This window comes from Homalodisca vitripennis, chromosome 7 (genome assembly GCF_021130785.1).
Source record: "Homalodisca vitripennis isolate AUS2020 chromosome 7, UT_GWSS_2.1, whole genome shotgun sequence".
Taxonomy (NCBI): Eukaryota; Metazoa; Arthropoda; class Insecta; order Hemiptera; family Cicadellidae; genus Homalodisca; species Homalodisca vitripennis.
In genome coordinates this window covers 141,009,502-141,034,597 of record NC_060213.1, presented here as the reverse complement: position 1 = coordinate 141,034,597, position 25,096 = coordinate 141,009,502, and the positions used below count along the sequence as shown (strand labels likewise).

General features: G+C 32.6%; 1 protein-coding gene across 2 annotated transcripts in view; it reads left to right on the top strand.

Moving 5' to 3' along the window:
- Positions 1 to 25,096, top strand: part of LOC124366435 (estradiol 17-beta-dehydrogenase 8-like) — a 132,490-nt gene that overhangs the window by 91,636 nt on the left and 15,758 nt on the right. Inside the window, exon 1 of one of the 2 annotated variants that reach the window (XM_046822984.1) lies at positions 23,969 to 24,158. The exons of the other annotated variant lie outside the window; for it this stretch is intronic. The gene's annotated coding sequence lies outside the window, so the exon portion shown is untranslated. Of the gene's footprint in view, positions 1 to 23,968; positions 24,159 to 25,096 lie in introns of those variants that run through there. 2 annotated transcript variants of the gene reach the window in all.

Below are 25,096 nucleotides of genomic sequence, written 5' to 3'. Positions count from 1 at the left end.
CAAGAAAAGTTGGATTTATCAGGAATTGAATCCGTACTAGTTTTGGAAGTGAAGTGTACAACACATAAGATACAAAAACTAAAGTAACTAACCAGTACCAGTCAACAGACATTGTTGATTTTCGTGATGTCTAATCATTGGTTGGCTGAGCATCAGCGAAGCTTATCTCACTAGGGGCTGGACAAATTTCATTTCTGTCTCTATATCTGTATTTCTGTCTATAAGATATCTCGAAAAAAAACTTACCTATTTGCTGGAAATTTTGCTTAAATCTTCATATCTTTACATAGACAACACTGAGTTCAATAATGGTTTGCATTTATTGTCTGTCTGCTCGTGGGATATCTCGAAAATGAAATGAGCCATAGATTTTAAATTTCGCATGCAACCTAAGTGAAGTCGGTTACCTGACACGTAGTATGGGGTTCTTTCAGTAATGGACCTGACATGATCGCTCTGTTAATAATTTGTCATGTAAACACGTCTGAATAAACACTGCTCATTTTCCACACTAAATTCACTTATTCACTCAGGTATTCTTTAGCCTTGCGCTCATAATGGAAATACTTAATATATCTAGATATATCATCCAAAAATTACTACTAAGTAGAATAGGTGTTACTTCTTTAGCTGTTTTAGCTGTTAGATCTGCTGTTGTAACTCAGCAAGTGGCTTTAAACGTTTCAGATATGAATATGAAGTCATTTCTATCAAGCAAGGAGTTTTGATCTCCAGTGTTTCCAAGACTGTCATTAATTCCTTGCAACACACAGGAGCTAGTGCTACGTTGCTTTGTCCTGTGCAATATTCACTAAGCTAAGTTTCATAACGCTTCAAACTCACGCCGCTGTGCTTTCATGAGGCCTTTGTTTGACCCTCCCTGCGCACTACACTTTCCTCCCAGTAACTTCCGGTGATCAATCGTTCAGTTTGTTTCTCGAGAGAGCTTACGTCAAACGTTCCACAGCATTTTTAAATGCAACCTATGCAATGCCGATCCGTTTACAGTTTGTTCTGCAGGAGAGGTTGTAAATATTTAAAAAAACTTATTTAAAGCCTTTCAACTCCTTGGGGTCCGGTATCATCACTTCTCATCATCTCAGTCTTAGTTTGAAGAAAGAGCCAAACCGTCGTAATATTAAACCAAGGTTCTTATGTTCCTTAATGGTTATCCCAATCTTTCTGTCACTCCCTATCTCATCCCATCACCTCAGTCTTTATGTGATATTGAAGACAAAGCCACGCCATCGTAATCTCAAACCAAAAAGGGTTCCTTGGTGGTTATCTCAAGATATTTCTGCTACTCATTATCTTAACTCAATCTTTGTGTTATATTGCACAGAGAGCCATCCCGTCGTAATCCCAAGAACGGTTCCTTGGTGGTTATCTCATAATATTTCAGCTACTCATTATCTTAACTCAATCTCTGTGTTATATTGCACAGAGAGCCATCCCGTCGTAATCCCAAGAATGGTTCCTTGGTGGTTATCTCATAATATTTCAGCTACTCATTATCTTAACTCAATCTTTGTGTTATATTGCACAGAGAGCCATCCCGTCGTAATCCCAAGAACGGTTCCTTGATGGTTATCTCAAGATATTTCTGCTACTCATTATCTTAACTCAATCTTTGTGTTATATTGCACAGAGAGCCACCCCGTCGTAATCCCAAGATGGTTATCTCGGGTTAATCGGTTAATCGGTTAATCGTTCCTTGATGGTTATCTCAAGATATTTCTGCACCTCTTAGTTTACATCGATTGCTTCTAGTTCTTCATAGGAACAAAAACACCTGATGCTAATTATGGAGCATGTGATTCAAATTATTCCCTACGTTGTCATTCATACTACCACAACTCGTATCTGACTGTCTTTTTCATATTTATGTACCTACATTTATGATCATCAAAAAACGAGTTCTTTTATTGAAGACATTAGTTTTACTTTAATGTTTTAATAGTGTAGTCACTATTCATTCATTTACTTGTACTTAAAGTTTTGTCATTAAAGGATCAGTTAGTTCATGAAAAAAAAACACATTTTTACTTCAGCGTTTTACTGCTACTCTTAGTTTTCCTTAATTCCATGTTACAAGTTATTCAAGTTATTACATTAATTATTAATTAAATCTAAGTATAAGAATTTAATGTACCATTTTGATTTTAAACATTGTTTCCTATGATTTTTTTTAGTAAAATTTCTCCTCAAAAGTTCTTTAGATTAAAGTTTTTTAAATAAATTTTAGTGATAGCTTTAATGTTAAAACGCTATAATGTTATAACTTTATTAATGAAACTATAAAAAATGCATTTAGAAGTTCTTGTTCAAAAAATATACCACGTCTCAAACACCATATGTTATAAAAACATTGTAAAATAAGTGTAGGGTATGTTGTAGTATTATTATCTTTTATGCAAGTAAAATAAAGATTATGAATCCTGATAAATAATTACAAAGAATTGAAACTAAACGATGTACCAAGCTTGCCATGGTATCTAAAGGATACTTTTTTTGTACCAAGTTATAATTTGATTCAGATTTTTGGGATAGTAATCGTTTCTTCAAGCCAGAAAATATACATATAAAATCACAACGTGTTTTGTTTTAAGGCCCTAGGGTCATCTGCGGTGAAGTTATACATTTTGTTTGGTACTACCATGAGGACGATTGTAATAAGCTGATTTTGTATAAGAGGAATTCAAATGTATAAATATAATGGTTACTATTTTTATCCTGAAACGCTATTTTTGTGTAGTAAAGATTTTCAGAACCATATATGTTCCTGTACTTGTGACAGAAACTTACCAGAGCCTTCTATTGTACTCTACTCACACACCAGTAATCGGAAAGCATTTTATAAAACTTCTGCTAACTAACGTATTGATCGAACATTTCTTACCCGAACTTTATTTGACAAAAAAACTATTTTAAGTCAATGCAACAAACGTTTCATTTGGAATAAATAACTCGATTCGAATAATTACCAACAACTAAAGTTTTCAATCTTGTTTAAACGAAACAGCCAAACAAGTCACAATCAGGGTCGAGAGATTCCCGATTTGCCCAAAAACAATCAGGAGAGGAACAGTTTAAATAATACAAGAGCAGCAGCCAGGCAAACAGTCTACACTGATAGAATACACAAGTAGTTGCTGTCTCTGGTCGATTGACTGAGAACCGACTATAACGTTAGTCTAGGAGAATTAGATTAAACTGCTGAAAATTTAAGTATCCTATCCATCACTCCACGAACAGCCTATGTGTAAGATAATGTAATTGGTTTGCAATTTTAGCTTAAATAAATGGGCGCTTACATGGGCAAACCTACATATATATCATTGTAATAAAATTACCACGAAATATGAACCATAATTTTACTCATAGTTTATCAATTATGGTCCAAAATTTAGAGATGTTGTAGAAATTTTTTATTTCGTTTATATATTCAAAACACCGATTTAGGTTATTTTGATTATTATTTGGTGTTTATATAATAACTTTATATTTAGTTTTATAGTTACAATATATTACATATTTATAAATTTATTATAAAAACAATTGTGTAAGGAACAATACAAATTAAATTAAATTAATTCTGAACAGACTTTAGAAGCCATTGGGTCACGAAAAAGCACGGATGTAATTCACTGTGCAATTGACAAGGGTTTGGTATGGGAATCACTATTTCGCCAGCAGCAGCAATGTTTGCGGATTCAACGGCTGCAGATCGGGACCTGTTTTATGCTGTTTGTCCAATGATGTAAAAGACCGTTCAAACAACGCAGGTTTTTATCAAGGCCACTTTTCGCTTTGTTTTACACAAGCAAACATAGAGCTGGGGACAACTGTGACTCGTTTTGTCTAATTTTTATATTGACTAAAGTACATTATGAAGTCTGTAACACGACTGAGTTATTGAATAAAAACTGTTGATACGTTAAATTTTACTGTTCTATTTTTTTATTACAGTACCTAGCCAAGCTGATAAAGAACGAAATACATTTGATGGGAATCGCGATCTTTTTACTATAGCCATGAAAATAACAACCTAGATCACATTAAAATTTAACATAATCTTCCAACTGAAATGGATGTACAGTGTGTCCCGCACGTTTAAACATCCATAACAGGGATATTTGCTGGCTGATCATTTAAAAACTTTTTACACTTTTCATTTAGAATACCAATGATGGTGTTTAAAATTTACAACTCTCTCAAGTTCGCATAACCAAAATGGTGGTTCAAAGAAAAATACTAAAAACAAAGTGCATAAATTGTTTCATTTTGTAAACTAAATCAATTTAATTACTACGAATGTATTGTGATGAAAACATTTCTTAACAAATTAACTTTGAATATTTGATCATGAAACCCATTAATTCTAATGAAAACCCATCTATCTTAGCGCTACCCAACCTAATAACACAATGTATGTAATTTCATATACAGGGCGTTTCAAAAAGGACTTTACAACTTTGAAAATTCATATAAAATTTATTAAACAAGGTACAGAGCTGGTTTTGGTATAGTTTTAAAGGAAAAAAGTTCAGGTTTTGACTCCTGTAGTCCGCTAGTGCCTAATCGCGCCGCACAAGCGCTAGTGACAGTTACGTTAAACATGGCTGCCTTCACTGGACCGGAGCGTGCTAGTTGTGTGTTTTGGTTTGAAGAATCGAGGTCTGAGACAACAGTCCAGCGTAATTTTCGTACCAAGTACGCTAAAGATCCTCCTAGTAGGCCTACAATTTATGAGTGGCATAGTTGTTTTGTAGAAACAGGGTGCTCAGTGAAACATAAAAAATCCTCAGGTCGTCCAAGCACATCTGACGAAGTCGTTGAGCAAGTGAGACAATGTTTTGTAAATAGCCCTACGAAATCGACCCGGCGTGCATCTCATGAGCTGCAATGCAAGTACCACATACGAGGGTTTGGCGTGTGTTAAGAAAACGTTTGCACTTGAAACGTTTAATTGCTATTGCTATTAAAATGTTGTATTGCTTTTTTTGCCCACTATTCCGCTTCTGTGAACATGACGGAGTGGTAAATTTTACTCACCACTCTTGATACTCTAGATGGAAAAGTGTAAAGTTACAAAACGATTAGATAGTAAATGAACATCTCATGAAAGCTTAAACGTGTAAATCTTCGTCGGACACACTGCATTGGGTAATTAGGCTACATGTGTATATGTATATGGCATGTTAAAACTCCATATGATCATATGGCAGACAGACAGAAATAGTTTTTTCTACATCATCGAGTGATTATCTTCGCTAACGCTCACTCTATGGTGGTTTCATAAATGTATTTAAAATTCACATTCAGAGTTATTACGAGAATTCATTACCATTAACTTCATTAAAACCTTTTATAAGTTCTACCATTACGCAAGGTATTAAGTTTTCAGCTCTGCTATGTAATATGTAATAATACCTTGTTTGCGCATTTGTGTTGATAACTTGTGATCAGATTAATAAAACAAGTATTAACGTACTTGTTACTTGTTAATACTTGTCAAAACTAAAACTTGTTTAATAGTAAAGAACTTGTAACTAGTAACTCGTTCATAAAGTTCAATCGTCAAGTTCAAAATCACTATCATTTTAGTACGGTTACTGAAATCTGATCCTGTTATATACTTGACTCTTAGAATCTGGAGTAAACTTCTATCTAAAAAGATAAAAAAAAGTCAGAGATGAAGAAACTCAAAATGAACTGTTTTCGTTGTTTCGACATCAGACGCACATTTATTTAAGTGCAAACGTACATTTAAGACTAAAAATTAAGTGCAATATAGTAGAAGAGGTGTTCTCATTGCCTTTTGCAACGATTTAGGGGGTTCGTTTCAGATCTCTTGAGATGAATGTTGATTCCAGACTCCAGGAGTCAAATCTGTCTCAACGTAGAAGGTAAAATGGAGCTGACCTTGACAATCGTATCGAACAGTTTATAACTAGGACAAAGAATTCATCAGTTAATTGTTCAACAGCTAACGTGTAATCATTAATACTGTATGGACTAACGTTTTCTTTTACAAGACCTAAATATTAGAGAAATATTGAAAGAAGATGATGGAGAATCAGTGAAATTATTGACAGAAAATAAACAACTGAGATCATCTAAATGTCCTGATCCACATGTATGAACATTAGTTGTTCAGAAGTAAATTTCCATAACCTCTTATCCTTGTTTCCCTGTTTATTTAATACTTTGCCAATTTTCACATTTGGCTTATGAAAACAGAAATCTTGTTATTGTTTAAAGTTTATTGTTTGTTGTAAAGTATCTAATTATATTTTTTAATGAAGATGAAGTTAAAGATAACAAACTCCTTGTAAATAATTCAAGATCAATATATTAGCTAAAGCTCTGTCAAGGGTTGTACGTACACTGCCTTTTTTGAGGTCTTTAATGCTTCATAAATAGTGTTTATGAAAGTCAACACAATTATAAAATAATTTCATTGAATTATTAATACTAAGTTGTGTAAAATACTTTGATTCATGTTTAAATACTGAAAATTGCATTTTTGGGTGATCATATTTGGCAATATAATTTAAGTATGCATTAAGGTAGGTATGTAGCAAATAATTTAAACGAATGACTGGTTTGAGAAATAGTAAAAATATTTTGTTCTCATAGAATATAACTTTCCGTATACAATGGTTATATAAAGGTATATAAACATTGAGTCTTTGAAATTATAATGCGGAGACAGTGTGTTGAAACATTTTCTACAAATCCGTAAAATATAAGTAATACCTATTATTTATGCACATTTAAAGTATAATAGGTTTACAATATCAGAAGTGTTAGCAACATATATTATCTAGTATAATTTGTAAACAATACAAAGTCTACTAGATATAATACGAGTATATATATATATATATATATATATATATATATATATATATATATATATATTTGTATTATTAAAATGATTACTTTTGTTAGTAAGGTTTTAATCAGTATGAAAACAGTTCACGATATATCAAGTACGACGTAATAAAGAGTTAAAATCCATAGCTCTAGTATGGATGCTATGGCATTTATGTGTGACATGATCCTTATCAAGATAAGGAAGATTCAGAAAATTTCCGTAACTGCAATGAAGATACGCTGCATTTACTGTCGAGAAAACCCAAGTCCCAGGATTTGAGACAAAAGTAGCAAACAAACATCGCAGCGCCAACATCAATCAACATCTCTCACTTCCGCAGACTGCATTGTTGACGCCAAGTAAGAACGTATTTTCTTTAAGAGAGTACCCAACATGTGCAACTTTCAATCCTTGTTTTGGAACACTGACCAGTATTCCAATCAGGATTTCATTACTAGTTACTACTTCATAAAATATATATTTTATAAATAGCTAAATTAAAATGGTAAACGTATTTCTATTAATATTTGAAATTAACATTTAACTACTTCTAATTAAAGGATAATTCTGCTATTATCCAAAATGATACATTACTTACATCTATCCATCTTACTCCACTGTCACTTTGCTATCAGCAAAACAAATGTATATTATCTTTAAACTATGTCCTTAAAGATAAAAATTACAATTTTCAGCCCAATACGTGCTTTAATTATAATGATTTAAATTAACACATGGCCATTTATAAGAAAGTCAAGCTTTTCAAAACCTGTGTTGGACTATCATTTCTTATTTTAATCCTTAAAATTGTTTAATAAATGAAGTTTTTTTTATTTACCCCTTACAGCATAGCTTTTGTTTCCATGAGTCTCCAAGAGAATAAAAAATTATTATCTGTGAAAAAATACTACAAACATAATTTAATTAATGTATAAAAAGTATTTTTATAATTATAAATAGAAATGCCGAATAACATAAAACTCTACGAGGTTTGTGGGCAAGTCTAAGGCAATGTTTAGCCTCACTGCTGAAATTGTTTATGAGCTCTGAACAAACCTCTTTAGCCGCATTGCCGCTGATATACTGTCTGAGGTAGGCTTGGGGGAGCAAGTAGAGGGATGATTAAATATGTTATATCAGAAGACAGTTAGAATGTATTACTCAAAGTGAATACAGATTTTTAGGAAGTCAAACCTATATCAAACGTCATATAGTCTAGACAGAGTTTAAAAAAAATACTCCAAATTTGGTAAATAGCAATAAAAGGTTCTTTCTTTTATTTTAATAATAAAATTTAATAATAAAATATTTTTAGTAATATTGCTTAATTATAATATCTAAAATCAGACAAAACCGGTCCACGGGTGTAGTATTTACTATATAGGCAATTTAAAATTTATTTATGAAACATTTGTAGGATAAAATGTATGCGAAAATATTTTAGAATTTAATTAGTGATGTCAAAGTATATTCTCAATAGATTTTCCGTTTATTCGCAGCAGATATGATTATTTAATTGACAAATTGGGCTCTTGTTTATACTGATGGCTCATTGATTGTAAAGTTTTTCGTACAAAATCAGTTTAAATCCTCGTAACACTCTTGTTTTTCATAGCAAATTTAGATTTATTTGCACTGTAAACATAAGTCCGTCTACAGAACAGTATAGTTTTTGAAATATTTTGTTTAATTATTGTAAAACTATGAATACGCCAATAATATAATCTGAATATCTGCTCTTCACCTTTACATTTTGTTAATTAAAATACATTATGCTCATTTGCCTTATTTTTTAGCTACTCAACTAAAAAAAATTAATCAATTAATAAGGACCGAATTTAACTAAGAAACGTACGTGTAATAGTACCACATTTTAGTAGTGTACTATTTAAAGATTGCACTTTAACTACTATGTCAAACAACAGCTTGGCTCATAGGCCAGAATTACTAGGCTTATATATTATAATTAATATTTTCTATTCATGTATCTGGACATTTAAATGTGAAAATCGTTTAAATAAAATGAATATCATGTTTTTGTGGATATAAAATTAAATACACACAGCAAAACATGGCTGGTCTTTAATGGCAGTTATATCCTTTGTAAAACGCGGTCGTTATTGATCCTTAGACCGTAAGATCCTAAAGGCATTATTATCGTTTGATCCTTTGATCATCACAACAAAGGAACTCATTCAGCGTTCCCGAATTATCAGCTGCTGATATAGATTCGTCAGCAATCTCTATACTAGCATTTACTAATATACAGGGTGTGCTATAAACCACTTGACTAAATTATACATGAAGTGAAATACAAACTGGTTGTTCATTACAATATGGTTTCGTGAATTTCATCTTGAATAACTCGATAATAAAAATAAAAAATTCCAATACCGTTTGCTTATTGTCCTCCATTATGTGTTTGCCGTGACGATCGCAGTTTATTATCAGGTCTTGATCAGGTTTCAGTGCCGGCTGGGTCAATGCTGACCTACTAGATTTGTATCCTTTAGTTTAGTTCCAATAGTTAGTGTTTTATTTTTAATAAGTGCATGTTTTAGAGATAGTGTAAATGTACTTGACACACAATGCTTTTTGTCATTTCTAACCTATGCGTGTCACAACACTTTGGAGAGACTTGTTACTCTTAACCTTGATTGTAGTTATGTATTACTAGTTGTCCACCTGAGGAAGAGATCAGATTGCAGATCTCGAAACGTTGTGTTCTTGTATCACTGAACAAGATACAAAATTAAATACAATGAATTAAATGTCCGGAAACCCCTGATTGTTTTCCATCGTCAAAAATAAACTTTAAGAAAAGAAAACAATTGAATTGATACTGAGTAAATGCTACTCTCAAGCGACCTTTCGTCACAAGTACTTAATTTGAAGTGTTTTTGTAATATGTATAACTCCGAATACTTAGCATAGAGAAAAGTAAATTAAAGCACACATTCCCAGTATCGAGGGCTATCATATAGAGTTGACATGTAAATCGATAAGTGTTTGGTACAACACTTGATTGCACAATTATATAGTACAATAAATACACTACGCATTGTATAAAACAAAATAACACAAATAAAATATGGTTTTTGAACACTTGAAGTTTAAAGATATGTCTTCTATAGCTAACTAATTTCCTAACTGAATGTAAAACTTGACATATTTACCAAGGATGTAGCTGCGACGGGGTCCAAGGGATCCAGATCCCTTTAGCGTTTAATTTTTTCAATTAATTTTTTAGTAAACGATTATTATTATTATTATATATAATTCAGTATTACTGACTTGTGGTGGGGGTTGAAAGATGGTTCTCAACAATGAAACGGGTCAGGAACCTTTTTAAGGAACAAAATGGGGCCTTACTCTCTGTCCACTGTGGGAAAATATCAGTTGTCTGGATCCACGCCCCTCCCCCCCCAAATTATTTTCTGGCATCGTTCTTGATATTTACTGTAAATTTCCACATCGAAAATGAGTTGATGCGATCAACTTTGTGTTTACTCAAAGTACATCCGTACCCGTATGTGGGCATATGCATGTGTGAGCTCCAAAGATAAAATGTTCTTCAACATTTAGCACAAAGCATCACTTATTAATCATTAGAGACTTAGCCGGACTTGAAATCCTAGCGTCTGTCTGTCCGCCTGTGTGGTACCTACTGATATAAATATATAGGCTATATAGTATATAGCTCCTAGGGACTTGAGACTTGGTTCTCATTGGTCCAATCCAAGAAAGAAAGAGATTTTTTAAGTCTAATTCTGACGAGCAGAAAATATTTTGTTTTTGTAACTTTTGGTCCACACAAAAGAGATTACATACTTTCGGCCTTAAGGATATTGATATGATTTTTTTTTAGAGAAAGGTATTAGGTTTAAACTAGTAAAATGTAGAAATTTTGCCCTTTGCTATTATATTTTGGCACCAGTATGTTAATGCCCAAACAAGACGATTTGGCCGACTTAACATGTCCTAAATACTTCAAATTTGTTGTATTACGTTTTTTAAGTAGAAAATATTTAAGACGTGTAGAACTTATTTTATGAAAAGTTTACAAAAACATTATGATGATATCACTTTATTTGAATAAAAATACAAACAATGTTATAAAAAGGGCAAAGTTTGAATTTATCTATTAGGACGGATTACAATGTTTTTATTATTAAAATGCGATGAGGGTGTGTTGTAACAATAAGCAGAGCAGGGACCTAAATTATTTAATTAAAGTGCATACTTAGTCAATATTTATTGTACAAAAAGTTCAGATATTTCTTCACCTTGGTTTTATGTGTTATTTTATTATTTATGTTTCACTAGTAATTATAATAAAAATAATAATAAAACTATAATAATACATTATTTTAAATTTTTACGATGTTTTAGTGTCATTTCTAAGTTCTTAAAGTTTCTATACATTGATTAAAGTTAATAAAATCATATTTCAATATTCAATCGCTGATATTGTATACTGGAATTGGTAACTTTATATCCGCAATACTTTATTGCGTCCATCAAAATGTCATCAAATTACTGAATTACTAAACCACCTTTTTGATTAAACTGCATAATGAAAGTCCAAATATGTAAGATACAATTTATTTATGAAAAATACATAAAAAATATATTAAACAACAGTATATAAAGTTAATATCACCCCCTCGATATCCTCTACCCCAACTTTACACATCCTTAAATCATGTCACCGGAAAAAAGCGCAAAGTTCCTTTTATGACTAAGTTCAACGCAAGGTTTCTCATCTTCTTTTCTTAAGTGAACAACAAATAAACACATGCACAGTATAGACACTTGCTGGTTTTGCAAAAAAGTTTTAAAGTGTTACAGTTATTATAATTAAAAAAAAAATAGATTAGTTAAAAATCTGAACTTTAAATTACATACATCCTTAATTAATATTAGTCATAATAATTTCTAGTTTGTTGTTATATGTTTTTTAAGTTAATTGTAATTATTTTCGTAACTAATCAATCATTCATGGGTGTAATTCTTTTACTTACAGTTTAAGATACGAAAACCCATGATAAATCTTTACTTTACTAGGGGTTTAGTTTAATATTATAACTAGAGAAATCTGCTCTTAGATGAGTTGCATATTTGAAGTTAGCTTAAAAACTTTTAAGTGTTTCAACTTCGGATTATCGAGACCCAGATTGCTACAACTTGGTAACGAGTGGTTCTTAACTGAGATTTACGCGAGTTTCAAGATTTGTTATGATAAGATGGAAATATTTGTTGCCATGGCAACAGCCAATCTCGTGATGGCTTCTCAGGCAATGCCTCTTCAAACTTGGACAGAGTGAAATCATCCATCAGGCTACACTTTGGTTTAAGCAAACAAACTGGGTTGAGGAGATGGGGCGGAGTGGAGTTTTTACTTCTAATTTGATTAAAGTCTTAGGTAAGAATACTTATGGAACTTTTGATGAATTTACTATTTCCCAACGTAATTTTTTATATTAAGCAATTTAAAGTTTCTGTGCTTAAAATAAATGCAAGAACAATTACATTAGTGCTTTCATATTTTTGTCAGTGTGAAACACTTCGAGAAAATAATAAAGTTTCTATGCATCTGGGTAGAAAGGTTAAATTAAAAATACTTGTAAGCTACTTTAAAAATATAACATGATTCGGTTATTTAATAAACCTATATAACAGAGTAACGGAGGGCCAAATATAACGTAACGAAAGAGAGATCACATAGACGGTCAGGGAGACGGACGGACTGGTCTCTGACCTTTAGACCCCAAGGTCAGCAGGTTTCTATAAGGGACCTATTAAAAAGCTTCAAGTTTCTGAGACCTTTCTATCAGGAAGCGACGTATTGCACAGACGGGTAGACGGATATACTGACGGACTGCCCTTTAACCTTTTAACCCTAAAATTAACCTTCTTCCTTAGACCAAGTTTCAAGGCTATGGAAACCTTTTTTGAAGTATTATTTCACAAGCTGACGGACGAACAGACATACAGACATTTGGACAAAGTTAATTATTGAAATATTAAATGTCTCTATCATTCTTGAAAATTTGTCGCATCCATTCGTTATAACATTGATAATAAAGAGAATTAAAAGTAATAGTTCAATTTCGTCTATCCCACACCATGCCCAACACTGCATTTGCTAATTTTCGTTAAGCAAGCAAAAACAAACTGTACTAAAATCGTGTGAAATTAAATTTTGAAGCGATTTGTGAGGTATGAATTTTGAGGAATCCGTAAATCTTATTCAAACACTAATATATTAATGCAGTATACTACTTACAGATGATTTCTGTTGATGTCTTTAAGTTTAGGACTATTTCAAAAAAAAAAACGATCGTTATAGAAATATTAGTTTTATTTTCAATCCTATTCTAAATAAATTAAAGTTAAAGTTTTTAGAGCGTCTAGTAACTTTCCCAAAGGTACATTCAACAACAGAAAGTTATGTATCATTTTAATTCATCCGATGAAAAATTGTTTACTCATAGTCTGTCCCAAGTGAAAAAGACACTCCTAGATCTCTCAATACTCGCTCTGTAGAGAATAGTAACCGAGTGAATACTAAAAGATATTGGAGTAGGTCTTTCCTGTAGAAGCAAATCCGTGATTTGACTTGTTAAGCGCTATGTTATAGGCATAAACTGGCGTAACTGACGTGACAGAGGCGTACCGAAAGACGCTCATAAAATTACAACTATCTGTAAGTTTCTTTCCGTAACCTACAAAAGAGATTATGAGTCTAACAGTTTCATGTAATATGCTGGAATTGGAAAGATGATGACTTTTTATAAAAAGTCGAAATAATAGTCAAATAATCACCGGAAAATTTGCCTTCGAAAAGCAAAGTTAGTGTAATAGTTGGAGCTATAAACACAACCAATCGATTAATTTCTGATTTGATTTAAACGCATTTGATTTAAATGTACGAGTATATATTAATGTAATGCCATACAATTTTTTCATATTTTTGATAATCTAAGTCCTAGCAGTATTATAGTTAGGTTTGTTTTATGTCTAATGTAAAAAAATATAAAATACAGATTTAAAAGTAGAACTAACATGCAAAAGGATACAAAATAATGTACACAATTAGTAACATATTTTACCAATTGTAAGTACAATACGGATGAAGCACTTATGTTGGTTTTGTCAAAGCGTCATAAATAGTTTTTAATTAGTACAAATACTATGTGTTTTATTTTAAATAGTAAGATTCGTGATAATAGGTTGTGGTAATTTAATACATTGATATAAAGCATTTCTTGAACTAGAATTAAAATGTACTAAATCTTGTTATTATCTTAAAACAACCACAATTAAATCAGGAACATTTCTGAAAGTACTAAAAATAAAGTTAGAATAAACGATATTGCTTTCGACTAAAACAACAAAGTTTGTAAGAGGTTTGTTTGTTTGGGCAGGGAAAACTTTTCGAAAGACCAAATGTTTGCTTTGGAAATATGGTTTCCATATCGACATTGATCTATAATCATTTTTTTTTCAAAATTGTCACCTTCTAATAATAATACGACATAAAACAAAGAATTGCAAATTGTTATACCACAAATCACATCATTTATTACGATTTCCTCCAGATAATTTTTCAGGTAACTAAAAGACTACCAAAATTTTATAAAACAACTTTATTTTTATGCTTCATATACAAGTTTTGTTTGGAAACATACCAATAGTTACAATTTCATTTCTAAAACATAAAAATTATTTTAGTGTTCTTTATAATTTACAATTAACTTAAATTTACATTTGCCTTATCCATGCATTTAATACTTATAGTGTTATAACATGTTTACAAAAAATAACAAACAACATTTCTAATTAATCTGATTATATCTATACAAAGAGGTAAATAAAAGTTTTAGATTTCAAATATATTACAGCTAAATCCTTGTTCAGGCTTCCATATATTTACATACATATCTCACAATGTACATAAATATCAATAGTATGAGGAAGATTGAAATAAAAGAAACGAAAGAAAATACATTTTGAGTACTTAAAGTACTTAAATGTAAGATTCAGGCACAATGTACGTTTGCTCATTCGTATTTCAGGCTTGAACGTTTAAGGCTTGTTATCTTTTCAAGCATTCTGTAAGCATCAAAGCATTAGCGCATAGCGTTGCAAGGAAGAGAAGAATATTACTGTCCAGGCAAATGGTCATTCCTGCATTTGCCTCTGAAATCAAACAAAAATCAAAGTTAAATCTCTGCAGTGTGTTACACAATTTATAGACGCTGTTTTTGTTACAAATAAAATTTTCTGCGGATATGTGTTGGTACTTTAAGTTTAACCGGTATTATACATTAATCAGTTTCGCAAAAAGGGGTTTAAAATTGCAAAATTGTCGTTATGAAAATATGAATGGTCCTTACATGCAGCATTTTTGGCAGAAACAGATTGTTGCAAAAATCATCCAGGCTGGATGATTTTCAGATTTTTGCAGTTAAAGGGTTTAATATTTAATGAATCTTTTCATAATTTTTAACACTACATTTTTAGACAAAGACATGTCTTTACACATTTAGTTCAACGACCAAAACACCATTATATCTGTCAAAAACAAACTTCTTTAAATCCACCAAGTAAAAGTCTGATTCTAAAAAGAATGGGGTGGGGTACTGGGGGGGGGCAGGTGGGGTGGGGGGAAGGTGGGGAGGCGGGGGAGTGGGGGGGGGGGGGGGTGGGGGGGGGGGGGGGTGGGGGGGGGGGGGGAAGCAAAAATGGAGAGTGTTCGTAAATAGAGAAATAGGTCACTCCCTAAAACCAAAAGTAAGGTAAAATGTATGTACCGTATACCTTTTTTAAATTATATAAATTCTAAATTTTTAATTAATTTTTGACCATAGAAAAACGTGTAAGAGTGCTCTGGCGTGTGTACAAGGATTTCCAGAAACTTATCCATTACACACACAAATTATTCTGTGATGTAAAAACAATAATGAAGATTAAAATATATATTTATTGATCTGATAGTAGCCTAATTTATTCCTTTCAATATGAATACGTCTAATAGTAAAGTTGGCCCCTTTCTCACATTCCCCAATAATAATGAACAGGATATGTTTTTAAAGAGAGGTCGATCTTTTAAGCCTTATTCTGCCCGTGCTCATGGGCCACTGGCCTTTGCGAGGATCTTATCAAACAGAATGAGGGGAGAGTCGTTGCAGTACAAGGTCAATGGTACTGATAAAAAAGTGCTACGGACACAGACAGCGTTATCTTTAACTCAGACTCAAAGTCTGACCTCTTAGACCGCTGAGAGAAGCTGAGAGCCAATTTGGATTGTTTTAACACACAATTTGGATATTTTTAATCCATAGAGAAATTTACCTTAAGTTTCATTCGACCGCCAACCATGATAGTTTTGGTGGTGTTTGAAATAAGAAGCTATCAAAAGGGTTTAAAAATAAGAAACCATAATTTTTTCTTCGACTATATTTTTTTTAGCTTGACACACTTAGAAGCGAATTACAAACGGACGAATAGCTGTATCATTGTCAGATAGCTAGATAAAGAGGCTGAAAGTTACTACTTCAAGTGTCTGTATATGGTTATATGCGCTGATTTAACACGATTATTTATGTGTCTCACGGTTGTTTTAAGTACCTATGTCAAGTCAAGAAAAATACGATCTGAGATAAAAATAATAATTTTATATTTTTAACCCTAGTAATACCTTCTTATGTCGACCCCCACCAAAATTAGCTTATCTTACGATCAATTTCTTTCTTAGAAAAAGTTCTTCTAACCGATTTCAAAAAAATCCAGGTTATGTGGTTATACAGTGCAATTTGATTCCTAGACTATTAGTAGGTTATCTTGAATTTACATCAGACTGATGGAGAATATGTAGTAATAATCTTATCGGCCATTTTACTTCCAACTATTTTTTATACCAGTCATACTTGACTCAAACCTAGTAATATGAAGTTCCTCCTAAGAAAACTAGTCATTCACTTGGTGAGACTTTGTTGTAACACAAACTTGTCCCACTGTGTTACAATGTTATAGCCCACGCCATAAAAGATTGAGAACCAATGCTCTCGAAGGGGCGTTAAACAAAACCAATCTCACTGGAAGCTTTACAATAGCACAGTACTCAAGCACAACACTTACCTTGAACGATCAAGAGCAACAGTAGAAGAGATCTCATCACATAAGTGAACGAAGCGTCACGAGCTTCACTTGGTCGTGAAACCAGAGCCATGTGATTGGATTGTAGTTCCGATAACTAGATTGCGCTCGATAATTCCATTTCATTTAGATGTAACGTCTTATAGATTTTTACATTTTTTAAAGCTGTGCCTACTTAATAAATCACGGTTTAGCAGTATTTTCGATAACGAATTTAGTGTGAAAAAAATCAAGTTTTCAACAATCAAATTATGAACCTAAAACTGAGGATTAACCGAAAATACGTTTATGAGCTTAATTACGTGCACGTGTTCCCGACATAAAACAGTTACTCATAATCGTGTTACAATTACTGTTACAATGTCCCACGATGCTTACTTTACGGCGGATTAAGATGAACTGAGTGCTACACGACGCGGCAACAGCTCCCTCCCACCCCCTCCCACCACCCTACTACCCCCACCGCTCTATCCTACACTCGCTGATGTTGCTGTAGGTTATTGGGTTTTGGTGCGATTTATTAATTTTACGACTAAATTGACCGAATGGTAGTGGATTGTGTTAGAGTACGTGTCAATTATGATTCAAAACTATAAATGGGCTAGTTGAAAAAGTCAGGGAGGTGAGTACATAATGCATCGACTAGGAACACTACCAAGCAGGGTTTTGTGAAATCAATTGAATAATGTCCCCTTGCAAGAGAACTTGATTGTCGGCGACGCTAGTTTTGGTAGGAATATACAGAATTGGTTGGAATATACAGAATTGGTAGGAATATACAGAATTGGTTGGAAAATGTGCAGAAACTGTGGGAGCTAATTATACATGTAAAAATAATGAAAAAGTTTATAACAAACATGGGTTTTCAGAAACGACGTGTCTTACAGTTCTCGGACATGTTTATCAGGTCAAAACACCCAAGAAAAGATCGAATTCGCTCCTTAATTTACCTCACCATAATTTCAGGGAGACCTCGTTTTACATGGTTATAATTCGGTGAACAGAAATACGGACGAAATCTTTCGCTAGCCGTAACTCGCTAACGAAGCATTTCTGGACCCATGTTTATGTAATTGAAGTCACTAAAACGAGATAATATCTTGGTCTTCTATTAAAAAATAATACAATTTAAAACGTTTGTGATAAATCTAAACCTTGCGGAAGTCCAAGTCATGAATACAAGTATCTTGAATAACCCTGTATATAAAGCCATACAATTTTCCACAGTTCATAACTTTTTGTATCGTGACAACCTTAAAACATCATCAGTAGTAGTCAAATCGCAGTGTCCTAAAGATAATTTTAATGCCCATTTTGGCTGATAAAGACGGCTGACCCTGGTACAACTAATCTTTGTTTTAACCGTGTAAGGTTATAAGTATGTGACATATGACACAATCTGATATTTGATACTGTTATTACTTTCTATCCCCACCTGTTTCGATTTCAACTAAAGCTAACGTGGCTGAAGATTACTTTTTCCTTAGGAGAAATTCATCTATCGATTAAAACGAAAAGTCAGGTTATGTTCATATGCAAAACAAATTGTCTGCCATCACTCGGTTTTGGACAGACAATTCTGTTTGTTAACGTCAAACGATAAAAAACATTTGAGGAGGAGGGAATAATGCTTAACAGTAACAATTAGCCTGTACTCTGTATAATATTTCTGAAGAGGCTACTCTCGTAGTAAAATAGCTCAAGACGTAATATTGGTTAAGAAATAATTAAGCTTTTTTGTCCCTTAGTTTAGTACGTTTTTCTGCCTCCTAGATTGTTTATTTTTCATTTGTCCGTACTGAGAGGACGAAATGAATAGTATAACAAATATTGAAATGGGTTTGGTAGAGATTTTTATCTTTGGTATGTCACAGTGCAGTCAAATTATAGTGGAAAAGGTCCTTATACACTTTTAAACCCGACTTTCTATTACTCTAGAGACTGGAAAAATGTAATTTCTCTGTCTGTCTGTCCGAATGATATCTCGAGGACAAAATGGTCTATAGACTTGAAAGTATACACGAAGCGTTTTTTCTATATTGAGAAAATCGCGTTCAACGATGGCGTGTGTACTCCGTAGGACTATGCTTCTCGTTAGCGAACGTTTGTATACTCTATGTTAGCGAACATAGAGTATAAAAGAAACTATTCTTGAGTTGTGTAGACTTCCTAGCTCACCGGAAATGAGATGTTCTAGTTTCCGGATGTAACTGTGGCGCCAATCTCAAATTTCATAATATGATAATGATCTTATTAACAAACTAATTAATTGATTTGCTTACTTTGATGTGCATATGTTTTTGCACCAACATGAAATATTATTGTTGTGTTAAAAACTTGTAAATGTTCATGTTATGGTGTAGAGCAACTGAGTAAATCCCAACTTTTATATGTTTAGCTGCTAGTTAAAAGTCTAAGTTGTTGATTTCATTTATTAAACCCTTATGTTACTTATAATTGCAAAACTACATATTTTTATGGCTTAATACAACGAAAAGGAAACTATTAAATGCAAGTAGTTTAAAAATATGGTTTAACTTATATTACTTACAAAACACTTAATTTGGTAATTTGAAAGAAAGGCGCGACTGCCCGATTGATATTTTCTAAGAGGAAATGGATAAGTTTAAGTGGCGATCTAAGAGTTCATGTGCTTGGCCCCCCCTCCCCTTGTTTATCGCATCATTTCGTAATTGCGTGTACGTAATTCTTACAAAATCTAAAAGAGAGATTCTTACTACTTTGGCTGAAATGCTTCATTTACGAAACATGAATCCTCTTAGAAACAGGCGTACAGTATAGATTACGTTGTTTTGCAATTTCTTCATTGTAACAAGTGACAAGGCAAACATCTTTTCTTATCTCATATGAGGATGACGGAGATTATTTAAGTAAAACATTCACCTACGGTTTGAATATTGTGGTTGTTAAAATTGTAAAATGAAATAGTTATATCTCATCTATTACACGCTGAAGAAAGAAACGGTATGAATATAAAGTTATCAGGTTATTGTACACGAGTTATTCTCACAGTTTTATCGGCATATCATAAGGTTTCCAGACGATGGTCATTCCAAGTTTTGAGAAGTATACGATAACATCGAAGCAAGCAGTATGTGTGAATTCGTTTGCAACCATTATTTCCAACCGATAGCAAACCGTGTCTGGTACGAATGTATTAAATACACTCACTAGTTCTGAAGAGGACAGTAAAATTTTTCAGAATACAAAGCTGGCATTAATATTCATCCATTTTTGTAAATACAATTTATCGTTCTGTTACAAAAAGACGTTATTAATTTAAGTGCCATGAAATCGGAAACTTTTCGATTGATACAATAGCTTCTTTGTATACACGTAAAGTCTTTAAAATCCTGCATTTTAGAAACTATAAAATGCTTAAAACTATTTTTAATTTTCTGCGGTCTTAAAAATTATTATATTTTTAATGTAATATTACCCTGTCAATTGCTGAGGAATAATGCTAACAACATTATAAGAATTATACTTAAAAACTAATAAATAGTCTTCAATTTGAAACTTACAGATCACAGCCTGTCTTGGTGTGTTTAGACTTATTCCTACTTCGCTGGAAATTAAACTTACATAAGTATTTCGGAATAAAGTCTGCACTTTCTAAAAGCGTTACTCATGTTATGGTTTTTAATTCTCTTACCTATGAGTATCTCGTACGTTATAATTAATTATAAATGATTTCTATTTCGATCTGGTTCTGGGATTGCTGATACAAATCTCGGTTAAGCAGTCCATTACAATCTTATGCGTCACGCGTTCGCACTGTTACAGCATTGCCAAACGCACACTGAAATAAATAAACTAAAAAACACAGTGTACACCTACACACAAAAACACATAACACTAAATTAATTAATTAAAAGTTCACCTAAGCAGTTCGTTAAGGTTAAAAAAGTTTAAAAAAATAAAATAAAAAATGTGTGGGAAGACATAAAACTACGGCCGAATTGAGGATCGTGCACGGACTGGTTTGTTCATGTATGTACATGTCCCTGGTTAACGCATCTTCCTCGTTATCTGTTACGTATCGTTCAAAAAGACAGCTTTGTTTGTATTCCTATTATTGTCCCGTCATAAATGGGATGGTTCCTAGCGGCAATTCTTCCATTAAAATATTATTTTCACTTGTACAAATAGCCTCTATATATTTCTGTCTCCTAATCTATTTAATCTTTATACAGTACAACAAAAATCTGGAATATATCTTAATGAATTCGTTTAAAAAAACGCGGGTTATAAGTGGAAATAACACTAGCAACCAATAATTGCATAACAAAATTAAACCGACAATTGATAAACCCGATATTTACCCCAGGTCACTTAACTTTATTATCGTACTGACACATAATTAATTAATTGTGTATGACAAAATCAATGGTACAAATATATATAAACTAATACGAGTATATTTTGCATACAACAATACTGTACTAAAACTAAACTTAAACTTAACAAATCTTTAAATTCTTAAAATATCTAAAACATATTTAAATAAACAATCTTATGTCAAATATAAAATCGAAGTTACAGACCAGTTAATACAGGATAAAATAAAGGCCTACAAAAAAAGAATTCAAATAACAACAAAAACGCTAAAACATCCCAATATTGTTTATCAGAGATGACATGATCTGAAATTAAAAAAACATCAAAACCAAATTCATATTATTTAAGTAATACAATACACGCCTATATTTTAAAGTAAAATATATGTAATATATATATATATATATATATATATATATATATATATATATTACAGGGTGTACATAAGTCCTGCACGGGTATAATATTTTCTGAACGATAACAGATAAATAAACAAGATTTGGTACATCAATACTACACCTAAAAATCTACTTTTTGAAGGAACTATCAGTTTTCTGTAATATCATGGGGACGTCCCGCAAGGAGTCAGAAGGAAATCTTTAAATAGGAGCATAGGTCAAATTTGGTCCTAATATATTGATAACGGGGAAAACCTGATAACAGTAACAATTAGAAATCTCTTATCTTTTGGGTCGCAGTTAGGACTCTTTCCTATTAGCCAGTCTATTCATAGTAGGCTATTCTAGTTTTCTTGTTTTAGTAGTGCTGTCCATCCATTTTTATCAGTGCGCTTTAGTACAAAAGAGTTTGTCGTATTGCTTGTAGTTCTTCAACTACACTATGTCGCTTGACGAACGTGAACGTATAGACGATCACACGAGGAAGCATGCCATTTATTTAATGACTACTTTCACGAGAGGCAGCCAATTTCTAGAACAACTGTAGGGAGAACTGTTCAACACTTTATGAAAACAGGAAGTGTTTCCGATCGTCATAGGTCGCTGAGATTTCTAATTGTTACTGTTATCAGGTTTTCCCCGTTATCAATATATTAGGACCAAATTTGTAACCCTTGAGGATAACTAATGTCATAATTCACTTCTGTACAACTGACAAAGATAATGTAGTAGTTAGCTGCAGTATTCGTTTGGTTGCATGTTTTGCTTTACTGGGGTTATGGCTACTAATAAAATGTAACCAAGTAAAATCTTTGAACAGCCGCCATTTTTTACTGGATCAATCTTTTTGAGTGCGGTTTGCGGCATTACACTCTGCTGCTAGATAAGCCCTTTAAAAATGATGTCCATATTGACCTATGCTCCTATTTAAGATTTCCTTCTGACTCCTTGTGGGACGTCCCCATGATATTACAGAAAACTGATAGTTCCTTCAAAAAGTAGATTTTTAGGTGTAGTATTGATGTACCAAATCTTGTTTATTTATCTGTTATCGTTTAGAAAATATTATACCCGTGCAGGACTTTATGTACACCCTGTATATATATATATATGTAAAAGATATGTATCTTGAAAGCCCAGATTAGAACGCACAAATCCTACGTAAAAGGATGTGTCTCTTAGCTCTTAAGATATAACCATTTTCCCGAGCCTTTGTTATTCTCATTGAAGCGGCATAATTTTTTTTAAATTCTTTTGTTATCGAGCAGTTTCCAAAAGAGTAAATTTTTGCTTATGTTTGCCGTTCTTGTATAGCATAAAATAAGAATAATAATATGCTCTCAGACGGTTGTCAAACTTACAATGTTTTAATATTATTAGCAGAGGCGGATTTGAAGATTTGCCGCCCCTGGGCTATCCACAATTTGCCGCCCTCCCCTCCCCTCACCACCACCAACAACCATGTAGGCTTACCTTGGTACCGCGGTGGGTTGACGCGACGTCGGCGGCAGCGAGGCGGCCACGCTAAGCTTGTAATAAATCTCAAATAAAATAGGTTGAATTGTCAACATTGAAGTAACGCTTCTTATAGTTGCAGTTATTGTTTTTACCATACAACATGATATATCACAACATTTATCAACTGGCAAATTTTAAAAAAAATATGTAAAATACGAAATAAATGTAATATATTAAGGGAATGATTGTGTAAACAATTCCAATTTACAAATTGTTATGTTTTACAAATTCATTACAGGTAATTTTTTTCACATATTTTTCGAAATATACTTTTCGAATAATTTATTTTGTACTTTTTTACCAAAATTTTGCTGCCCTGGGCTATAGCCCATTCAGCCCATATGTAAATCCAGCTCTGATTATTAGCATTTAACTTATTTCGTGTGTAGTGGGGGGGAGGGCTCCCGTACGCCAGCTTGCCTGGGAGGTACGACATTTTCTAGTGGTAACCCCTCTTTAGGTTATTCTAGATACGCCTATGCTAGGAACTATTCTATTTATGACAGGACAATAACAGGAAAACGAACAAAGCGGTCGACTCGAGCGAGACCTAGCTGATAACGAGGAAGATAAAGATGCATTGAACAGGTGTTCACGAACAAATCAACTATTAATAGTCTGTGCAACTCGTCCGTTCTGTTATGTCTTCCTCCAAGTTTTTAACTTTTTTAACCTAAAAGACCCACCAAGGCGTAGTTTAAATTAATTAATTCAGTGTTGTGTTTGTATGTTGGGATTTACTGCGTTCATTTATATATTTTAATGTGCATTTGACAATGCTGTAATCGTGCTAAACGCGTCACTCATAAGATTGTAATGTATTGCTTCAAGTTGTAAGTACATAGCCTACATAATATAAGAATTATAACTAACTCATGTATGTTTTTTGGGTCACAAAAATATTATAAGGTGGAAACAGTTTTATATTAAATGGGCAAGTGTGTATAGAATTCTGTTGTGTAAGTGTTAACCAGCCCAACATCTAGTTGCGTAAACAATAAAGATGCTTAAGAAATATGTTATAAGCCACCTTTCAGTATTTCCTACATTTTATTTAATTGATCTTATTAAGGAGGGCTAAACATTCCTTTATAGCCCATGTTAAAAAGCCTAAATTTAGGTACACCTATTTGAGATAAAGAGTTGAACTTTTTACAGGATTTTTCTACGCTCCTCAGCAAGTTATGGTGAACCAATTATATTTTCAACATAAAAAATAACAATTATTCCATACCATTTTTAGCTTTTCATAATTATTTTAATTTTGTGTTTCTTTTATGTTTTTTACTTAGGTATAACAGTAATAATTGGTTCTTTGAATTTTTTACATGCCACAATAAACAATTTGTAAACACTTGAAAGATATATCTTGAACGGTACCTAATGTTGAAAAAAATGGAACTTTCGGTAATCACTGAAACAAACCTTTATTTACAATTCCAATGTAATTTACAAGAGTAAAAATACTGATTACCCCTCCCCCTCCCCACCGACACTTTCAGCAAACATCTTCCTTCTCTTTTGCACCTTGGAGACTCTGGTCATCTCTCGGGTTGCTCTATTCACTTTATGGGTTCGTATGTCATCCGCATCTTATAATGCAGCAAACATTTATTGTTACATTTAAACCAAAATCACAAAGTCTTGGTGCTTTTAAAACTTGTAGTCTGTTTATGTTCCCATCATAAGTGTTAGCAGAGCATCTTAGTTCTTAATTCCAAGATTTTTATTTCCTACAAAGGTATTTTTTGGAATTCTTGTCCATAACCCA